This window comes from Arachis ipaensis, chromosome B2 (assembly GCF_059453495.1).
Source record: "Arachis ipaensis isolate K30076 ecotype BB chromosome B2, ASM5945349v1, whole genome shotgun sequence".
NCBI classification, from domain to species: Eukaryota; Viridiplantae; Streptophyta; class Magnoliopsida; order Fabales; family Fabaceae; genus Arachis; species Arachis ipaensis.
In genome coordinates, this window is record NC_142437.1 from 124,620,758 (window position 1) to 124,626,873 (window position 6,116).

Sequence of the window (6,116 nt, forward strand, 5' to 3'; positions counted from 1 at the left end):
TTGTTTAATACTAACAAAAATCACTTTCATTAAAAGAACATCATTACATGCATTTTTTTTTTCTTCTCCTCCATCGTGCTGCTTCTTCTTCTTCTTTCAAATACGAGCATACGTCATCTTCTTCTTTCAAATTCACGCAGATTCTTTCCTCCTCTTCTTTTGCGAACGCATATTCTTCTTCTGCTTCTCCTCTTTATCCTCTTCTTTTTCTTCTTCTTCTCTTTTGTTATCGTCATTACCAACAACACTAACATTTTGCTAATAGATTATTTTTTCAATTGAATTGAATGGAATGCAATTGCTGAATTAAATTAAATTGAATGGACGCAGATATTCTGAATTGAATTAAATTAATAATCTCTAAATTATAGACACGTGTGTTTTGAATTTGATTTTATATAATGGATTTCATTTAGTACTATACAATTGTTTCACCTTAATAACATGTTCAGTTCATTATGCAAAAAGTTGTATTGAATTTGATTTTATATAATGGATAATGTCCCGTTTATTTAGTACTATACAATTATTTCACCTTAATAACATGTTCGGTTCATTATGAATTAAATTTAATTGAATTGAATGGACGCAGGTGTTCTGAATTGAATTAAATTGATAATCTCTAAATAGTAGACAGGCGTTTTGAATTTGATTTTATATAATGAATAATGTTCTGTTCATTTAGTACTATACAATTGTTTCACCTTAATAACGTGTTTGGTTCATTATGAATTAAATTGAATTATTTTGAATTGAATGGTCGCAGGTATTTTGAATTGAATTGATAATTTCTAAAAGGAGGAGAAGAAGAAGGAAAGAAGAAAACGTACAAATTTGGAAGAATAACCTGCGCAAATTTGAAAGAAGAAGAAGAAATACAAGGAGGAGGAGGAGAAGGAGGAGGAGGAGGAGGAGAAGGAGAAGGAGAAAGAAATGGAGAAGGAAAAAGAGAAGGAGCGCGTGATTTAAAAAGCTGTTACAACATCCTGTGTTGCTTTGAGCTCATGTCAGGGCTGACTATTAATTTTGATAAGTCTAGCCTGATTCCTGTTAATTGTGACGATCAGTGGATACAACGTATGTCTAGAGTGTTGGGCTGTAAAGTGGCCTCCCTTCCGGTGAAATACTTGGGGATTCAGCTAGGAGCGAATCCGAGGTTGGTGAAGACTTGGAAGCCCATTATAGACAAGGTGGAGCAGAAGCTGAGCGTTTGGAAGGCCAAGATTCTAAATAAAGCAGGTAAACTGGTGCTGATTAAATCTGTTTTGAACAGTCTGCCAGTCTATTATTTGAGTTTGTATAAAATGCCAAAGGCTGTTGCAGAAAAACTGATCTCCCTACAGAGAAGATTCCTATGGAGTAAGGAGGATGATAGGCTTGGTATGACAATGGTTAGGTGGGAGGTGGTGCAGACCCCCAAAAAGCTAGGGGGGCTAGGTGTTGGTGATGCCATGGTGCGTAATACAGCCCTGCTCTTTAAGTGGTGGTGGCAGTTTTCGAAGGAGGATTGCCTCTTATGGAAGAAGGTAGTATGCTCTTGTAACAACCTCAACCCCAATGTGATGTTGTCATCCCAGGTGCTACCTATCCGGAGGGGGCCATGGAAGGATATATGCCAGCTACAGTTCAAGGATCAACGACTAAAACAGAAAATGATCAACGGACTTCTATGGAGACTGGCGACGGGAGAGGAACTCGGTTCTGGGAGGATGTATGGTTGCGTGGTGGGACCCTGAAAGATCTTTTTCTAAGGCTCTTCTCAGTTTCAAACCAAAGAGGATCCGTCATAGGGGATTGTGGGTTCTGGGACGGGTTAGAGTGGAGATGAAACTTCTAATGGAGGCGAGAGCTATTCCAATGGGAGTTGGACTTAGTCAACCAGTTGCATGAAACTTTAAGATTGGTTAATTTAGTATATGGGAGAGAGGACAGAGTTGTGTGAAAATTTGATAAACAAGGTGTATTTTCTACTAACTCTTTTGTGCAGGTTATGCAGGTGGAAATGCTTCTAGAGGATATAGCGAGCTACAGCTTTACTAGGACAGTTTGGAAGGGTTTAGTCCCACCTAGAGTTGAATTGTTCATATGGTTTGTTGTAACACCCTACCACACAAAGCTTTACGCTTAAGTCGTAAAACAAAGGTGATGTGGTATTACGACCTCTAAAATAAAATAAGTACATATAATAGCAGAAGAGTTATAATATGCTAGGAGCCTTGAAGGATAGGGAAAATAAAAATCGCGAGATAAAAGCGCAACGCTCAAGGAACGAGTTAACTTGCATGCTAAGAAAACTGTAACTGTCAAACATAAGATAACAGAAGTAGGAATAGAGTGCCAAAGATACAAAATATCAAGCTCCTAACTCAGCCTGCGAAGTCAAGACTGGCCGGAGAATATTTACACATATATATACATACATATCCAAAACCCAAAAGTACATATACACAATCCTGCCTCTCCATAAACCTCTAAGAGGATCAAAAAGAATAAGTCATGCGGAGAGAAAACTAAGTACATATATATACATCATAGCATAACAAAATATCCCAGTAACCACTCCGCTTCAAGAGTCCAGACGCCTAACGAGATGCCTCTCGACCTGCATCTGAAAATTAACAACATAGTATGGAATGAGAACCGGAGGTTCTCAGTATGGTAAAGGTGCCACACACATAATATATAAGGTCCTGGGAATGCCAGAGGCAATCCTAGAACGCCGACACTCAGATTGTAGAGCTTAAAGTATTAAACAGAAGCCATAAAAGGTGGTTTCCTAGAAATATTTAATCCTAACTTAACTTAACCTTAAATCTAAGTCCTATACTGCCATTCCTCCATACCTCCAATTCCACCATGCATTTTCACAGACAAATAAACAGATAAAGGCAAACACAAGAAAGTTACAACTACTGCAGGTAACAAATACACATTTAGCATGGCAAATACAGATAGGCACACCCAATTAGAGCACAAGCAAGTAATTCAAGTAATATGCATATGATGCATGCCTGTCCTATGGCTGATGAGGCTCATCTGTCGGTTATCCAGCCAACCCGACAAGTCTGAATTGTCCTTAGACTGTCCCCCGACGTGCATCCCCAAGAGTCTATGCATAGATTTTTCTCAAATAATCAATATTGCTCAATGGGGGTAACATTCCCGGGAATTTATGTAGTGCCCGGTCACACTTACGTCGTAGGGTCAACAGAGTATCGAGTTTTCAACCTGGTACACGTGGTGGCAAGCCACGGCACTTAATCCAGGGAATCTCGTATCTCAGATTATTCAAATTCATAAGCCATATAAATAATTCAATTATAATTCATCAACATCCACATCATTCCCAGTTGCATCTCATTCATCATCATACATTAAACATATTCAATCCTTATCCTTCATTATATCACCTCCCATTCCATCCATCAATAGTTTCAATTCAAAACATAATTCATTCTTTTCTAAGAATCAAACTTCAAACTTAAAACATACTCACTATCTTAATAACTCAAAATCAAACCATATAACCTTTAAATCTAAATCTCTTTTAAATAATCATCTAAATAAAATCTCTAATTTTTTATAAAATTTCGGCAGCATCTCCTCTAAAACTCGGACTTTGCCACCCTTTTCGGGTCCAAACCTGCTTTCTTTTCAATTCAACATACCCTTCCTCATCATCATAACAATCACCACAATAAATCTACTTCAAATCAACAATTAAACTCATACAATATTCAAATCCAACAACCAAAATTCAACTAAGGATCATAGTTCACAAATCCTAGGCTTTTAACACAAAATACCTCATTATCACAACAACCTCCACAATAGTTATACCTCAAATCAATAATTCACCAAATCATTAGTTAATCAACAATAACATTCAACCATAATTCTCTCCAAATTAACATAACAACATTCACCATCCAAAATTAAAAACTAATTATCCAATAAACTTCAACCAAATATATTCATCGATAAATTACTAAACATTAAACATACACCTGCATTCCAACTTATCCAATGGTCATCTACCCTAAGTTTTCACAGAACATTATATATTAAATGCAAGAAACCTAAACCATACCTTAGCCGATTTCCACGTAACGACCAAAGCTATTTATTCAAAACCAAAACAGCCCCTCAAAACTCAACTAATCCGCTTCCTCCAAGTTCCAGTATTCACAATTTCAAGCTCCAATTATTTATTTTCAACCTAATACACATTCATAATACATATATACCCAATTTAATACTCAAAGCTCAAATTTAATGAAATTAAAATAGAATTATCGTATCCTCACCTTACCCAAGCTTCACATAAGCAAGAGTGAACGTTTCTCTCAAGCTAATTGGATCCTAAAACATCAGAAATCAAAGAAATTCAATATTCCCACTTAAAATTCGAAAATTGGGGGAAGATGAAGCTGAGAGTGAAATAGCAAGTTACCTATGAAATTGTTCCGGTAGAAATGTAGAGCTCGACGCGGTGAACGCGTGGCCGCAAACGGTGCGGCGATCGGAGCTCGAACGGAGGAATTACGGGATTTGGAACTTTGCCGTAAAGGTTAGGCGTTCCTTTCCTCTCCCTGGAGCTCAGCTGCGTCCTTGAGGAAATGAGGGAAAAAGAGCCCGTGGCTCTTTTTAATGGGCTGGTCCGGTTGGACCGATAGCCCGGTTCGGGTCCGGTTCAACCGGTTCGGTCCTTTCGGTCCATTCTTGGACCATTTTCTTCAAAATTAGTGTCAAAATTCTCGTTTCGATGAGCTCTACCCTATTTTGATATAATATTCGCATTTCTAATCCTCCTTATTAAAAAATAATTTATTAACTAATTATCTACTAATTTAACCGGGGTTTACATTTGTCTTGACTGGAAGGGTTAATACGAAGGAGAGGCTGAGTCGGCTATGAGTGGTTAACCAGGAGGATGTTGTCTGTGTGTTGTGTAATGAAAGTATTGAATCTGGATACCACTTGTTTCTTGGTTGTGGATTTTTCTGGCAGGTGTGGTGTGCATGACTAATTTTTGTTGGAAGGCCATGGTCATGCCCGGGAACGCTAAAGGAGCATTTTCAAAGTTGGACTGAGTTATCAACTAGTAAACAGGAGCGCAAGAGATAGATGGTATGTTTCTGTACCATTATCTGAAATATTTGGCTAGAAAGGAATAGGCGGATTTTTCAGAATAAAGGAAAAGGGGTTGAAGATATCATCTACCAGTCCTCCATGCACTATAAGGAGTGGATAGGTGTGGATCCCTTCTGTTGTTGATGACAATGCCGAAAATGACAGTAGACATCATTTAGTATTTTTATAACGTACTCTTTTATAGTTGTGTTTTGTTTGTTATTTCTATGCTCCACTTGTTGTGTTGAGCTCTTCCTTTAAAAAAAAAAATAATTTGGATAGACTTAAAAAAAGATTTTACTTGAACGTAGAGCTTTATTATTTTTAAGCATATTTTTATCTTTTATCATAAATAAAAAATGTTTTTGTCAATAACTAAATAATTCGAGATTATTTTTTGTGGTATTATATCTCAACGGAAAAATAAATATATTAAATAAATATATTTTTTTGTAGTATCATACAAATTAATCTATATTTTAAAAAATATTAAATAATTTAATTCTTTAATTATGTAAATTATTAAAAGTTAATTCAAAAATTCACTACTTTTTATATAAATACATTAAATTTACGCATCTAAATTGTTTGATCCCCAATATTACGCAAATACATTGTTTCAGTTTTTAATACGCAAATGCATTGTTTCTATATTTTATGTAAACCGCTACTGCCAGTAGCGATTTACATGTGAGTGTGTGTGTGTGTAAACCGCTACTGGCAGTAGCGGTTTACGTGTAAGTGCGTGTGTGTAAACCGCTACTGCCAGCAGCGGTTTACGTGTGTGTGTGCGTGTGTGTAAACCGCTACTGCCAGTAGCAGTTTACGTGTGATGGTTTGCCTATATAAACCGTGGTTGCAGCCGCGGATTATGTGTTTAGAAGGTTTGAGGTGTTTTCTAGAGAGAGGAAATTGTAGAGAGAAGTCAGAGCAAGTTGTGAGCGGGCCCGAGGTTCCTCAGCGGCGACTTCTGGCGAGTTATC